General features: G+C 44.9%; 1 protein-coding gene across 1 annotated transcript in view; it reads right to left on the bottom strand.

Moving 5' to 3' along the window:
• The window catches only part of MIDEAS (mitotic deacetylase associated SANT domain protein), a 75,726-nt gene extending 63,778 nt beyond the window's left edge, over positions 1-11,948 (bottom strand). The window contains exon 1 of the mRNA XM_081889634.1: positions 11,768-11,948. The gene's annotated coding sequence lies outside the window, so the exon portion shown is untranslated. The remainder of the gene's footprint in view (positions 1-11,767) is intronic.
• Between the last annotated feature and the right edge of the window lie 3,089 nt (positions 11,949-15,037).

The raw sequence follows: 15,037 nt of genomic DNA, 5'->3' as shown, positions 1-15,037 counted from the left end.
CATCCTGTTCTTGCAGTGGCTGAACAGCTGCCTCTGGCAAACCCCCAGCAAAGCCCAATCTGAAGAGCACTCTCCCTTCATGTGGTTTCTAGCAACTGATATTCAGAAACACAACGATAAGGTGATTATTTTACAAGGCAGTGGTAAGATAAAGGAGAGTATGGGTTGTGGCACTCATCTCACTTTCAGGCCAAGGGAGCTGGCGTTTGTCCACAGACAGCTTTCTGCATCATGTGGCCAGCATGACTGAACCGCTCTGGCGCAACAGGACAACATGGAAACTCCATTTATCTTCCTGCCACAGTGGTACCTATTTATCTACTTGCACTGGTGTGCTTTCGAACTGCTAGGTAGGCAGGAGCTGGGACAGAGCAATGGGAACTCACCCTGTCACAGGGATTCAAACCGCTGACCTTCTAATCAGCAAGCCCAAGAGGCTCAGTGGTTTAGACCACAGCGCCACCCACATCTCAAGGAAGTGGTGACCTATGATGGCACTGGAGCGACAGTGATGTAAAATGTCTTTTCCATGTTGCTGTCAGTACCGGTGGGTGTGTTTTAACTAAAAGTATCATCATAGAATCATAGAGTTGGAAGAGACCACAAGGGCCATCGAGTCCAACCCCCTGCCAAGCAGGAAACACCATCAGAGCACTCCTGGCATATGGTTGTCAAGCCTCTGCTTAAAGACCTCCAAAGAAGGAGACTCCACCACACTCCTTAGCAGCAAATTCCACTGTCGAACAGCTCTTACTGTCAGGAAGTTCTTCCTAATGTTTAGGTGGAATCTTCTTTCTTGTAGTTTGGATCCATTGCTCCGTGTCCGCTTCTCTGGAGCAGCAGAAAACAACCTTTCTCCCTCCTCTATGTGACATCCTTTTATATATTTGAACATGGCTATCATATCACCCCTTAACCTCCTCTTCTCCAGGCTAAACATGCCCAGCTCCCTTAGCTGTTCCTCATAAGGCATCGTTTCCAGGCCTTTGACCATTTTGGTTGCCCTCCTCTGGACACGTTCCAGTTTGTCAGTGTCCTTCTTGAACTGGACACAGTACTCCAGGTGAGGTCTGACCAGAGCAGAATACAGTGGCACTATTACTTCCCTTGATCTATATGCTATACTCCTATTGATGCAGCCCAGAATTGCATTGGCTTTTTTAGCTGCCGCGTCACACTGTTGGCTCATGCACACCATATAAGTCAATAGCCCTTCCCCTCCCTGCATGGGTGCTATCTAGCATCCAGGGCCAGGCCATACGAGATGCTTTGATTCCTAGAATTAGGCATCTCCTCATATGGGCAGCTGGACAGTCTGAAGCTCTGATGAGAGGGAATCTTAATGAGTGCTCTAGAGAGAGGATGACGGAGGACCTCCTCCCCAAGCTTCGGTTGTTGCTGTTGCCGCCACTCACATAGCTGCTTCTGTGCGCAATTGAAAGCCAACCATTAAAACCCTGAAAGATTTGAGACTGTGGAAGCTAATGTAAACACCTGTTTCCATATGAACCTTTCCTGCACACTTAGGTCATTGAGAGAGAGGCCTCTGTTTCAAGTGCCTTAGGCAGCCAAACTCAAGAGGCTTATTAACCTCTTTCTTCCAGGGGCAACCTGCTCTGTCCAGTACTTTTTTTATTCCCTCAGCTTTTAGTTAGTATTAATACTGCTGACTAATGGGCTATAATTCTTGGCTTGTTTTGAATAGATGGATAGAAGCCAACTATTCTGCTATTGGCTTAACCTGTATTTTAAGTATTTTACCTGAACCATCTCAAGAGCCCATTCAAAGCACAGGTGCAGGGTATACCTTGAACTAAATAAAGACGACACCAAAACATTCCTTGTTCTTTCTGTTTTAAGTTTAGTTACATGGGGATTTTAACACTCAAATTAGTTAACACCCCATAGTAGAAGCATATGTACCAATCTGAGCTGGAATTTGAAATGCACACCTCCACATAGGTATTTTTCCTGTTCTCTTCCAACTCTGTTAGGCCACAGATGTTTATATTGGTTCTAGCCATGATACAGAACTATGTCACACAAGTTGCACAAGTGGAATTATTTGAGAAACGGAACAGTAGGCTCCCTGAAGGAAGTACCTGAACCTGCCAAGAAGGCAGACAGCAAGACATGCAATTCTGGGGAATATCTGCCTGGAAAATAAAAGCCCAAGGGTTTCTGAAGCAATCTAGTTGCCAGAATAAATAACACATCTGTATCACTGTTGCTAAAATTCCATAATTCAATTGCACTGCACTGCACTGCAGATGTTCAACCAACCTGCTTCAGTGTCTAGATTTTGTGGGTGTGGGGATCAACTATGTGCTGATTATTACATGTACTTGCACCTTAGTCCCAGGCAGTGCAAAAATGTAGCTCTATGTTCTGATGCAGAATTTATTTATTTAGGACCTATTCATGCCTCCTTCCCCAAACAGCATTAATTTACACCCACAATAAATACAGCAAGATTCACACTGCCCCCTCAGTGGGGTTTAATATTACTGTTCTTTCTCCGTGCTTCTTATGCAAATAAAAGAAAACAGTGACTCTTCCATAATTTCTTGCACTGAGCAATTGGCAAACTACATGTAACATATATACACATAACAAAACCTTGATTTCCTTTTTTAAAAAAATGAGAAGCAGCCTTGGCAGAGGCGGATTTAGGGGAGCGCAACTGATGGGCCCATACTGGGCACTGAGCCAAGAGGGCGCTGCAACAAGTATTTGGATGGAAGGCGAGGGATGGGGGGGCACCAAATGTTGGAGTCCCCCAGGGCGCCACTGAAATTTGAAGGCCAAATTGGCCAAAGCTGCTCTAAAGAGTCCAGGGAGCCTTCCCAAGCTGTCCTCAAAAAAGTCCTCTGCAGTATGCCAGGCTGAGAAATAATGACTGCCCATTACATTGCCAACCCCAGACTTCTTATCTGAATCATGCCGCCACCCCCACAAATAAAGCAACCCCCAAAGTTGCTGTAATTACAGCTCCTGAAAGGGGGGGGTTGCAATCTACCAGGAGCAATATTTTCATGTATCTGTGGCTGCTTTCATGTGGTGGTTTATTCTATTTCCCTAACCGTTAATTTTTGCATTATATTTCAGCTTTCACATGACTTAAAAAGTCACTTCTGGAAAATTAATTCAACATATTGTGTGTTTAGCGCTGATTTCTGTGCCATTTGATGCCAGGGAAAAATCTGTTTGCAGCCCCCTTAACTCGGAAAATTGTGGGAGTAAAGTGATTAAAATTGTGGCAGTATACCAGCATACAGTTCTTTCTTGTTATTTTCATGGAAGAGTCATGGGGGTGAAAAAAGTACGTATGTGAAGGGGGGGGGTAGTGATGTTGTCCAATACTGTTTGTTGTTGTGTCACACTGTGCCCACTGGTCTGGTTTAAATTTAGTTTAACATGCTGGGATATTGATCAGAAATCCACAGCTACAATAAAGGGCCTGAAAGCCACATCTTATGAGGAACAGCTGCGGGAATTGGGTATGCTTAACCTGGAGACTGAAAAGAGATGTGATAGCCATCTTCAAATATCTTAAGGGCCGTCACATGGAGGATGGAGCTTGTTTTCTCCTGCTCCAGAGGCTAGGACCCAAACCAATGGATTCAAGTTACAAGAAGGGAGATTCCAGCTAAGCATCAGGAAGATCTTTCTGTCAGTAAGAGCTGTCTGACAGTGGAACAAACTCCCACGAGAGGTGGTGGACTCTCCTTCCTTGGAGGTTTTTAAGAAGAGGTTGGATGGCCATGTGTCATATACAGTATGGTCTAGTTGAAATTCCTGCATTGCAGAGGGTTGGACAATGACTTTGGGGTCCCTTCCAATTCTACAATTCTATCATTCTAATGCAATATCTCCTACATCTGTGTAAAATATCAACTTGTATTATTTGTACAGGCCTGCAGATTGGGAGGGGTATTATGGTACTATTCCTTGGATTTGAGAGTCAAAATATAAGAATAATAGATTTAAGATATACTATATCTTATAAGATATATAGATTTAAAGCTGTTTAAAATTCATTTTAAATATATGGCTAAATACTACCTCACCTTGATAACTGGCATTTTAAAACACATCAAAGCATGCTGGCCCTTTGTTTATTAGCAAATATGAGTGGGTCAGCGTGTGCCAATATTAACAAGTGTTTGGGTCATTGCCTTCAGCCTCAACTGCATCTGTTTCGTAATGCCTTCAAACAGAGGCAGCATGTAGTAAAGCAATTTCCAAACTCACTTTGTACAACAACAACAACAACAACAACGTACTGCTGTTACAACTGCTGTGCAACGCAACTGAAGACCCAGATAAGAAGTTTAAATGCTCTCCAATTACCGTATATTGACTAAATAGCCCCCCCCAATATAAATCAACATTATTTATTTAAGACTGATCCAACTATACCATACTCTATTCTAGGAATGGCAAATGTTACTAAAATTCATAATGATTTATAAGAGTATTGACAATCTAATGGCCTGTGGACACAATTGGTTACACTAATTTTGCCAGGGATGGATGAAATGTTTTCCATTTACTTCGATCTCCGATGTGCTCCAAAGGGTAGGCTAAAGGATAAGTAAGCTGAAAGTGAGCCAGAAATCCATCGAGATGAGGAGCTCCTGACTCACCTCTTTAGCATTTTGAGAAATGTCATGATCCTGTACTTCATGTAATTGTATACGGTAGCCATAAAGCAGTACTGTAACAGGAAACCCATACCTGTGTACCAGGAGTGTCCCCCTCTTATACAACAACACAAACGGCCCATCAGAATCCTACGCCATGTCCTAAATACATCAGGGGAAACCAACGTTTTTGGGCCACATTTGCAAACCCAAGCAACTGTCATGGACGTCGTTTCACACCACAACTATCTTGGCGACCCCTGAGTTACATCTTTACAGCTGGCTTCAGTGGAAACAAAGAGAAACAAGGCGTGACCCATCACAATTCACCGTAATATAGCAGCCTAAAAACTGGACAAATTTTGTACATAATATACACCCATTAGATCCAACCTCAACGGCTCCCACTCCTCCAACATCACACCAGCCATGTACATTTGGTGCAGGCAGTTGCTCCCAAGTAGTGTCACAATGCATGTGTGTGGTGTGTGAGCAAGAAAGAGAGGGGGAGAGGGAGAGGGAGAGGGAGAGGGAGAGGGAGAGGGAGAGGGAGAAGGAAGGAAGGAAGGAAGGAAGGAAGGGAGGGAGGGAGGGAGGGAGGGAGGGAGGGAGGGTACTTGGGAAGCAGGCTTTGCATGCCTCCCTACTTAAAAGTTTCTCACAGCTCATCCCCAAGGACAAGCAACCCACGTGTCTACAGCTTTCAGCATGTTGGTAGCAGCAATTGAGTAAGGGTTGGCATCAACCCTTTGAGCTCAGGCCTGGAGCGGTGGGGGCGCCAGCATTTTTGTTGAGCACTGCCTCACACCAGTGACTTGTGGATGAGCCAAAACAGGCAGTCAGCAAAAGGGTGTGTCTGCAGCTTCCTGTTACAGAATGGCAAGCTCCAAAAAAATATGAAAACAAGTCCTAAGATGCATTTGAACACAGGTTATTATCCCATTTAACCACCACCTCCCTGCTTTTTGGACATGGAGAGATCTGAAGGCAAGCAGCACCAAGCAGGGAAACCTGATCTTCACACTGCACTACAGCATAGCTGTCAATTTTTCCCTTTTCTTGCGAGGAATCCTATTCAGAATAAGGGAATTTCCTTTTTAAAAAAGGAAAACATTGACAGCTATGTACTACAGTGGTACCTCAGGTTACAAACACCTCAGGTTACAAACACTTCAGGCTACAGACTCCGCTAACCCGGAAGTAGTATCTCGGGTTAAGAACTTTACCTCAGGATGAGAACAGAAATTGCCTGCCGGCGGCAGCCGGAGGTCCCATTAGCTAAAGTGGTACCTCAGGTTAATAACGTTTTCAGGTTAAGAACGGACCTCGGGAATGAATTAAGTTCATAACCAGAGGTACCACTGTATGGAAGAATGGAACAATTAATTGAAGTTTGAGCCTGGGCTCCTTTGGTTTAAACCTCCAGGAATGCAGACCTCCCCCCCCCCCACCCCCAAAGGCAGATTGTCTATGAGTCTTGGTTTTAAAATTATTTATGTAAAAATCAACCCAATAGACTCATACAGGGGAACTTAAAAGATTTAAGATCAGCATACAAATACCCAGTTCACCTCGATAACTAATTCATTATTTTTAAAAGAAAAAAATAGTTTCTAGTCCATGCTTGTGAAACCAGAGGAAATACTGGAAATATGTGGCCTGCATGTTAAGCCCTCAAATGCATCTGAAACACAATAACTGTAACTGTATCTGACTCTCTTGGGTGGAGAGGGGGCACTCCCACAGTTATATAGCATTACTCAGCAAACACTGCACTCCCAGTCTAGTTTAGGAAGCCTGGCAAAATTTACAACACAGGAGTCAAGAACATCTAGGGCACTGGTTAACTTCGTAACTTTTTTTTTAAGGAGGTACCTTTGCACTTAAGCTCTTATGAAAATGGTACCCTCCAACCTGAGGATCTTTTCTGTAACACCCGGAAATGTTAGTGGCTGGCAGTAATCACACAAAGTTCATGGAAACCTTCTATATTTCCAACAGCAAAGGTGTGCAGATTACCATATTTTTCGCTCTATAACACACACCCGACCATAACACGCATGTAGTTTTTAGAGGAAGAAAACAAGGGAAAAAAATATTTTAAATGAAACAGTGGATGTATGATTTTTGTGGTTCATGCTGTGGCCACAGACATGTGATCTGACAGTGAGTTTGGAGTAGCCCAATGCAAAAATCCTGAGGATCCATGTGGATCCATGCTTTGTAACCACGTTTTTGCACCACTGCAGCCCCAGGCAACAGTGGGTGCGTGATTTTTTGGGTGCAAGATGTAGCCATGGACATGCTATGTGATCTGATGGTGAATTTGGGGTGACCCAGTGCAAAAATCCTGAGGATCCATATGGATCCGTGCTTTGTAACCACGTTTTAAGTGGGGAGGGAAGGAAAAGCACTCAAGGGACAAGGAGCATGCGTGGGGTGTGTGGAGAAGGATGCTACTAATAATGCAGGAGAGGGGTTTAAGGGGAGAAGGCTTCTCTCCTCTCCCGCTTTGCTCCTTTAAAGCAAGCAGGCTCTGCTTTTCTCCCTCCTCTCCCGCTTTGCTCCTTTAAAGAAGCAGGCTCTCTGTCCCTCTCTCCTCCCCACTCAGCGGCTCTTCTCCCACTTTGCTGTTTCAAAGTGAGCCACGGAGGAGGGAACGAAGGGGAACTATGGATCCTCTGCTCACGACTGCAGCAGATCCCCCCCCCCGCCACCCATAGGCATTCCCTCCATAACACGCACAGACATTTCCCCTTACTTTCTAGGAGGAAAAAAGTGAGTGTTATGGTGCAAAAAATACGGTACTTGTTTAGTGGGTCAGCCCTGTTAGCTCTGAATATGTTACCTGTGGTTTCCCGGCTGAATTTCATTAAGATGTCCAACAGTCCTGCTCCTGGAGTGAAATTTTATTCCAGCGTGTTTCACAATCAACATGTTTTGCAATTCTTGGACACACCTGTCCTTTCAAAGTCCCACCAGGGCTGGAACAACTCAAGGTCTCAGAATTCAACAGGCACTGTACTCCTCTTCAAAATGAAAAGATGCAAACCATGGGACAACAGTTCAGGTGTACCCCCTCCCCCACTTTTCCCAATAGAAGTTTCTAATCCTTCATTTGATTGTTTCTGGGCTGGGGGAAATCCCTGAGTGGGAGACTATTGTCCTCCCCACTCCCAGCACACATCAGGATACAGAGCGGGAACAGAATCATTTGCTTTCAGATCAACAACGTAACTTGAGCCATACCTGCCTCTCTGCCTTGAAACCTTTGTTCATTCAGTGTGGTGTAGTGGTTAGAGGGTTCAACTAGGACCTAGGAGACCAGGGTTCAAATCCCCACTTAGCCATGAAGCTCATTGGGTGACCTTGGGCCAGGCACTGCCTCTTAGCTAACCTACCTCACAGGGTTGCTGTGAGGATATATAGTAATGGGAACGGGGGGAGGGGGGACGATGACTCTGTATGTCACTGTGAGTTTCTTAGCAAAGGTGAATCCCATACAGGGGTCAGCAACCTTTTTCAGCCGTGGGCCGGTCCACCGTCCCTCAGACCATGTGGTAGGACAGACTATTTTTTTTGGGGGGGGGAATGAACGAATTCCTATGCCCCACAAATAACCCAGAGATGCATTTTAAATAAAATGACACATTCTACTCATGTAAAAACATTCCCGGACCATCTGAGGGCCGGATTGAGAAGGCCGGATTGAGAAGGCGAGCCTTAGGTTGCATACCCCCCCCAATCCAAAACATAAAGGGGGCACAGCCACCAGTTCTTGAACTCATTCCTCTAGCTCTCCTTTTAATAGCACTGTGATTTGCAGCAATTAGCAGGCAATCATTAAAAAGAAAAGAGAGAAAGAAAAAGCTATGCAAGGGTTTTCCTAGAGAGCTTGAAACCTTTACTGGAGTCAGTGCTGCCATGCTTGGCAAATATACTAAACTACATGAAGAAGCCCAAAGTGTCGCCACACCACTACAACCCCAATTGAAATGTGTGGTGGTGACATGATCAAAAGGAGGGTTCTCTGCCTAGCAATTTGCTCCCTTGATTAGCAGCTCAGCACACAGAAGCAGCTGCCACATGTAGCAAGGCAAAGCATCCTCCTTGAAGCAGATCCGTGGTGCTGGTCTGCATCCACTCTCAGGGCACCTTTCACACTTTAGGTCTGCCAAATGCACCAAAAGTTTGTGTGGTCAAAAATAAATCGGTTAAAGGGTTAAATGTGCATGCAGCACATTTCAAATGTTAAGAAACAAAAATCACACACGAATTTCAACAACTTTCATAACAGTCCTGGAAGGTAGACCTGCATCTTGGAAAAATGGCTTGCCTATGGCCAAGTAATTAGTATGTGGTGAAGACAGCATTAAAACCCAGGACTTGCCAGATGCTGCTTAAGAGTCATAGAATTGTAGAGTTGGAAGGGACCCCAAGGGCCATCTAGTCCAACCCAACCTCTCTATTAGGACTCTCCAGGCCACTGCCACCTACCCAGCCACCCATTCCTAGCTGTTTTCCTGTCTAGAATGTGTTGTTGAACTAAAAAAAAAAAGTCTCTTGCTTCCAATTGCTCTACTCAGTTTTGCCTGTGGCCCCTCCCAGCACTGCCATGCAGCCTCCAGAAGGTTGCTTAGTAGGGAATGTAGCCCTAGGCAAGTTTCCCTACCCCTGGCCTATGCAAACAAAAACTACAGCCACAATATTAACACATGCTTTACCATATTACAATTCACCGTTCCTCCATGCACATGCACACTGCAGCAAAGCAAGCCCTTCTCAACGTTCCTATTTTATTTCCCAAGGCTATGCCAGTTTCACAGAGGGTGGCAGTGGAGCAGAGCAGAGAATCATTTTTAATCTTCACTATGCAATCGCTTTGAGCACTCTGCTTTCAAAGCTTCCTGAAATGTTAAGATTTTCTTCCTGGACTGTGTTGTCTTTTTTCCTCTAGGGCTTTTATAGGCATATAATTTTCTTGCATTCTTTCTCTTCTCCTTTCCTTTTTTGTAAGTGCAAGTACAACCTTAAATGCACATCTTCCACCTATTATTGGGAAGACTCCAAGGAGGATCATATACTTGAGGTCAAGCAAGAACTTGGCAACTACCTAAGGAGCAATTTATCAGTTCTTTATTTGAAGCACAAATCTGCCCCCCAGTAGAGACAGGGTTTTGCACAATCCTCTTCATGTGCTCTTATGCAAACACCCCCAGAATATTAAATGATACGTGTCAGCTATGCTTGTGAGATCCTCATGGTTTTTATATGATGCAACCAGATAAAACTTTTGATCAGACTCCACGTAATACCCAGAAACCATATCTGCAATAAAGTGCTGAGTGCACTTCGATTGCAGGCACTCATACACCAGCAGCAATTTCTATTTTCAAAAGTGAGAGGCATACGAATCAGCTGGTGCGTCAGTTGATCTATAATGTAGATCCGAAACATACAGTGACTAAGTTTCTGTTGCACATTCTGTCTTGCATTGACAGTACTGTGGAGCTCACTGAAAGATACCCAGATGCACTGTAAAGGTAGCAGTTGCAATAACAAGAACTTAGAAGCAACTTCCCCCGACACAGAAGTAAACGGTCATGTGTGTCTGAACAGCTTGTTCAGATTGCACAATTATCCTTTTTGTTTTGCTTTCTTTGCTTTTCTTTCCCCAACACCAACACCTCTTTGCAGAAAACACAGGAAACTGCCTTATATTGAATCAAGCCATTAATCCACTGTACTGTGTGGCTCATCAGTATTTCAGATTGGAGTCTCTTCTAGCTGTACCTGGAAATGCCAGGGATTTTGCATTGAAAGCAGATGCCCTTCCACTAAGAAACAGCAGCTCCCTTCATCTGTCTCAAACCTCAGTAAAACTTTTGTTTTATCCATGCTGATAATACGTATCAATAATACATATAATACAATAATACGTATACAATATCACAGCAAGCAAGAGCTCAGGGCAGAATTCAACAGAACCAAAAAGCAAAGCAAAAAAACATGTCCAATGTGCAGCCTGCAAGCCTAATACATCCAAAATAAAGCTTCATCCAGGCTTATCATAAGACTTGGATTGTGTAAGGCACAGTCACACATGCAAGTGGGTGTTTGGACAGCTTTGTCGACAAACTGCCAAAGTACCCGTCCTTTACAGTTACTGCATGATTAACAGCACACAACATCTGCCAGAAGTGCCGTGCAACAAGCTTTTGTCCTAAAGGTGTCTTTCTGTTTTGTTTTGTTTTGTTTTGTTTTACATAAAAAAACCAGGCCACGACGGGTGGGGGAAGCTCGTTTAAATCCCAAAAGATCCTTTGCAGCCTGATGAGACGTCATCATTTGTTGCAAGGAGGCGGGCAAGGCTGCTTCTGTTTCCTCAGCACAGGCTCGTCCCATATTTGGAAGAGCCACTTCGACTCTCTCTCTCTCTCCCACCCCCCACCCCCGCCCCCGGTGCGAAGTCAGCAGCAAGGGCTCGTCCAACAGGACTCTTTTGTCTGCGGAATAAACTTGAGCCACTAGCGCGCGAGTAAACAAACGAACAAAAGTGCAAAACGTGGTTTGTTGTTGTTTTTTAAATGCACGGGAGGATTTGATCCGAGACGAAATATTACTCGCTAAAAGCCTCTTTTGCAGAGCAAAGGGAGACACTCGCAGGTTCCGGAGAGGAGAAGCGACAGAACCGAGTTAGTCCAAACAGGGTGGCCTTCAGATCCTCCCCCCAACTCCACACACACACACACACACACACACAAAGTTCAGTCGGCTGCTGCTGCAGCTGCTGTCGCTTGTGCCCGAGCAACGCCAAGCCGTTTTCTCCGCCATCCCAGAAAAACTCCGGATCTCCATTCTGTCTGCTCCACTTCACATCTACCCGAGCCAAACCCAATACTGTAATCCACTTGCATCTCTCTCTCTCTCTCTCTCTCTCTCTCTCTCTCTCTCTCTCCCTCCCTCCCTCCCTCTCTTGGAAGTGGGAGGCGGAGCGGGTTGGAAGTAGCAAGAAAACGAGGAGATCTCTTGCTACACCACCCAGACTATATTAATCCAGGCACCAAAGAACAAGGAAACAAACACCCAGCGTCCAAACCGAGCGCGAAAGTTTTGCTCACCTTCAGTTGCAGAGAGTCGCTGCAACAAGTCCTGTCCTGAGTCAAGTCCGGGGCAGAGGAATCCACTGCCAACAAGAAGCCCAAGAAGAAGCGGGGGGGGGGCGGCGGGGGGGGGAATCCCGCAGGCAACCAAACCCCAACTTTTGAGTGCCTTTCGCTAGGATTCTGGGAAGGCGTCACTTCCTAGCGCGGTAAGTTGCCGAGGGGTGGATGCCAGAGCAGGCCCTTTAAAAGGCAGCTCCTCCCTCTGCTTGCTTCACCCGCCCTGTGCAGCCTCAGCCACAGAGAGGGCTGCTGCTGCTGCTGCTCCCCCCCTCCAAGACTCAGGACCCCTTTAGGCTTCAGGGCGAGGCGCTTGTTTCGAACCCACGACATGTTAAAACGAAACGCAGCTTCAGATTCCTATTGCACGCCTTTGTAAAAAGTAAAGAGAGAGAATGGAGAAAGCCCTGGGGTTTCAGCCAGAGGCCCCCTGGAAAGCTCGCAAGAGCATGGTGGAAACAGGAATCCTGTTGATGGCTTTGGGGGGAGGGGTCCTGGTACTGTCATCACCTTCCAATAGATGTCCCGCTGTGGTTCTGTCATCCCCATTGGCCTGCCTAGGGCCATAGCCTTTAAGAACTAGGAAGGATAGTTGGTGTGGATTGCGGTTACGGTAATATTGTGTGTGCATTGCTTCTCAAATGTGCAATCCCTTGGCAGAGCAAAGCCCTCGCCAGCCTCCACTGAGGCTCTCCACTCTGCAGGAAGGTAGGAGGGGAAAGCCAGCATCTCTCTCCTGCAACCCAGTTTCCCCAGTTCAGCATCCTGCTCATTTCTCCTTCCTCTGCCAGAGCCAGCCAATCCAGCCCCAGTCTCGACAGCACTGCAGGGCTCATGACTGCTGACTCCTATAACAGCATTTTTTTTTTTTGATGCAGCTGTTTTGTGCAAGGGCAGGTAAAGGTAAAGGGACCCCTGACCATTAGGTCCAGTCGTGACCGACTCTGGGGCTGCAGCTCTCATCTCGCTTTATTGTCCAAGGGAGCCGGCATACAGCTTCCGGGTCATGTGGCCAGCATGACTAAGCCGCATCTGGCGAACCAGAGCAGTGTGCGGAAACGCCGCTTACCTTCCCGCCGGAGCAGTACCTATTTATCTACTTGCACTTTGATGTGCTTTCGAACTGCTAGGTGGGTGGAAGCAGGGACCGAGCAACGGGAGCTCACCCCGTTGCGGGGATTCGAACTGCCGACCTTCTGATCGGCAAGTCCTAGGCTCTGTGATTTAACCCACAGTGCCACCTTTGTGCAAGGACAGTTCTGCACAAAAGAGTGGATGTTGCTTTTCTTTTAAGCACCATGCACAATGTGCCTTTAGCAGCAACCAATGGAAAGGGCAGGCTGCATCCTTTCCTTTGGAGTGATGGAAACAATGTGGAAGTAGGGATGTGTCAACAGATGGCACCCAGTTCAATCTTACCATGCATGCAAAAAAGGCCAACCTGCATAATGCACGTTAGTGAACCCACAGTCAAGTCATATGCAATTTTTATTGGCTCCTTCCTTTTACTGGATTATCTGTGGGATGGGAAACTCTGCCTTTAGTGGGCAGAAATGTGGGGTGCCTCTTGGATGAGGATGATGATGACATTGTGTGGATACTGAAAGAAAAAGAAAGGACGGGGAGCAGCTTCAAATCTACATTAAACTTCAGTGTATGAATGACCTCCAACTCTAACCCTGTCTTGGAAGTCCCAATTACTTCATATACACTTATGGTAAGGAACTTGGTGAAATAACCTCAGCATAGCTATACTTATACTAACACATATATTATTTATTTATTATTAAGAGAAACTGAATACCTTCTTTCCTACTACAAATCATGTTACCAGCATTTATTCTTGCACAGCTCCCTTGCAGGCAGTCTCTCCATGCTTTACATTTCCCCCTTTAAACCCAACATCAGATTTTTCTTTTCTTTTCATTGCAGCAGCTGTTGTTGCCAGGCTGTCCTCCCTGTTGCTATGATTTGCAAGGCTTGTGTATTTTCCAGTTCATGATTGTCTTGGATGAACATTGTTCATTCCACACGTACACCCCACCTTCAAGTAATACCTTCCATTTTTGAAATAAACAAGAACAGTTTAACAAACAAAAAGCAGTTTCTGGAAACACAGAATAGTCTGTTCTGGGAGTTAGCATTTGTATCCTCATATAACCTCTCCAAAATGTGGGGATGGAGCAGACTGAAAATTAAAGTGCCGTACAATTTGATAATGTCACAGCTGTTAGAACTATTTGAGAAAGACACAGGTGAGGCTGAAAATCCGAGAACAGGTCAGCACCACTCCTTTCTGCAACTTTATACTCTGCTGGTGGTACCAACTCCTTTCTTTTTAATTCAGGGAAATAACCCTGCTGAAGGCAATGGTGCAGATGGGAAATTTTAGACTGTGACCTTAATAGTCTTACATTCTTACACACACACATACACACAAGACCCCTGCTATAATGGTCAAGTGTTGTTTTTTTAAAAATGATAGTTTTCATTTATATACATTACAACAATTATTTAACCATAATTTATATTTTCAACTTTGACTTCAACTTGCCTTAACTTATTCTTTTAATCATCTATCCACACACACACACACACACACACACACACACTCTGCAGGTTTTTACAATAAAATGTGTAAAATGTCTCGATCTGTTTACAAATTGTTTGTAAATACTCAATAAACCATTTCCATTCCTTTCTAAAAAGTTTGTTGTCTTTATTTCTTATTCTTCTGGTGAGTTTTGCCATTTCTGCAAACACCATTAGTTTCTGTATCCATTCTTTGTTTCTCTTCATCCTTTCCCTTTGGGGCAAATACATAATGGTCAAGTGTTTTAGCTGAGTTGTGAAGCACAGAATTAACATACCACTTCTCCTTCTATTCCATGCTTTGAAACTGCTTCCGTATTCCTGATATGTAAGAGGAGGAAAACAAACCACTATTTACCAGCTATGATTTTTATTTTAAATCACTATCGTGATTAAAGGGATAAAGTGGAGTTTGCTTCTGCTGTCCTGATACTAAACACGACCAATCTGCAGCTATGTACTGTGTGTGCCATGTCCAGCCAATTTCTGACCAAGACTGGATTAAGGTGGTTGGCAACTCTGATGCAAGTCCCAAAATAAGGCCTCCTTCTTCCCAAAAAAGTAACACAAAATAAGTATTGTATCATGGAGCTAGAAGGGGCCATGAGGATCACCTAGTCCAACCCCCTGCAATGC

The sequence above is a fragment of the Podarcis melisellensis genome (genome assembly GCF_964234715.1).
Source record: "Podarcis melisellensis genome assembly, chromosome: 1".
Taxonomy (NCBI): domain Eukaryota; kingdom Metazoa; phylum Chordata; class Lepidosauria; order Squamata; family Lacertidae; genus Podarcis; species Podarcis melisellensis.
Note: the sequence above shows the minus strand (reverse complement) of the source record. Positions and strands in the feature narration are given on the sequence as shown.